Here is a 1,493-nt window from a genome sequence, read left to right on the forward strand (position 1 = left end):
AGGGAGGGCAGGAGATGCCTACGTGTAAAGTGATGCACACGTGCTTGCCTGCAGGAGACGTCCCTGGGTGGTGATGGAAACGTCACAAAGACAGGAATGGTGACACATATGTCAGGACTCGACGAGTTGTTTTCAAGAGTTGGGGCAGATTGCTATGATAAGGTGTACGTTTCTGGTTGTGTTTAACGTTTAGCACGTTTACGAACAGTTCGGAGTTTTCTCCTGGACCAAATTGCGTGTCTACTAAATGTGAATTTACGAGATGGCAATACTGTAGGATCTCGAGAATAGAGAGGGATGTATACTTCCCTCTAGAACAGTTATTTGTTGGGGACAATCGAAGCCACGACATAGTGGCATACTATTTAAAATACTAACAAAAAAAAGACAAAAAATAAAGAACTCCTCATAGGGGGCTCGAACCCCTGACATTTCGGTATCCTTGGTTTAAACATGATGCTTAAAAGCCGAACGCTCTACCAACTGAGCTAACAAGGATGAGTTCTTCAAAGTGAGTCGGTGTTATATGGTATTGTGAATCTTCAAGGGCCCTATCTCGACACAGTCGAAGGATGGAACTTCTAACTACGTATTCGGTAAAGGTGTCGGAATCTGAGATCAATAACGGAGTTTATCGTATCTACGATCCATCAGTTGTAAAGACAGATTGCAAGCATGAGGATTATACGAAGTTCAGGATTAATTAACAGGTCGTTTATGCTTTAAAATGCCTGTCTGCCTAAATATTGTAATCCGTACAAGCTAAGTATGAACGCCGAGGAACAATTTAACTACCCAGTCGACGGCTACAACATTGAACTGTGGAGAAACAAGCTTATGTTGGGTAGTTCCAACATCTAAGTTAGTGTCATTAGCCACTTCAGTTGCTCTAGTATAGTCCATCTTCTTTATAGTTAAATAATCGATTGGTCCTTTATTAGTGTATTTAAACTATTCTATATAGAGTTAGAAGCCCTCCTTATATATGAGTTGAACTGACAGTTGAATGAACACGTACACATGTTCATTCATCCTCCTAAGATCTTTAGTGCTGTATTGTACATCTGTGTTTATCGCGTAGCCATTTCCATTGTAGTGAGAAATTTTCACCTACCACTTGGAAGATTGTTCTAGACCTTCTTTCCATTAGTAAGTGATCTATTAGTTCTGGACTCAAAGTGTCATAAACACTTAGTTCTGTCACATACACTACAATAATTCTGACACAATCTACCGTTCTGTCCAACGAGACGACGTCGTCGAGTTGAACACGTACGGCAGGCTGATGGTTCTACAGTACTATTTATGCATTAGAAATTCTGCTATTACATTCTTGCAGGCACTATTGTTTCAGGTTTGCAACAATAGTCTCGTATAGAGGTAATATCTGGTATCGTATAGTCACTTATACGACCAGTGTCATTTCCAACACAACTATTTGCACAATTTCTAACAACAGTGATAGATATTATCTTCATTTAATGCTTAACTAT

General features: G+C 39.7%; 1 non-coding gene across 1 annotated transcript; it reads right to left on the reverse strand.

Annotated features, from left to right (window-relative positions):
• Nucleotides 1-402: 402 nt before the first annotated feature.
• On the reverse strand, nt 403-498 carry TPHA0Ptrna14K. The gene is made up of 2 exons: nt 461-498; nt 403-439 (listed from the first exon to the last, which is right to left on the reverse strand). It is a non-coding gene; the product is annotated as a tRNA-Lys (tRNA).
• Nucleotides 499-1,493: the final 995 nt, after the last annotated feature.

Source organism: Tetrapisispora phaffii, chromosome 16, assembly GCF_000236905.1.
Source record: "Tetrapisispora phaffii CBS 4417 chromosome 16, complete genome".
NCBI classification, from domain to species: domain Eukaryota; kingdom Fungi; phylum Ascomycota; class Saccharomycetes; order Saccharomycetales; family Saccharomycetaceae; genus Tetrapisispora; species Tetrapisispora phaffii.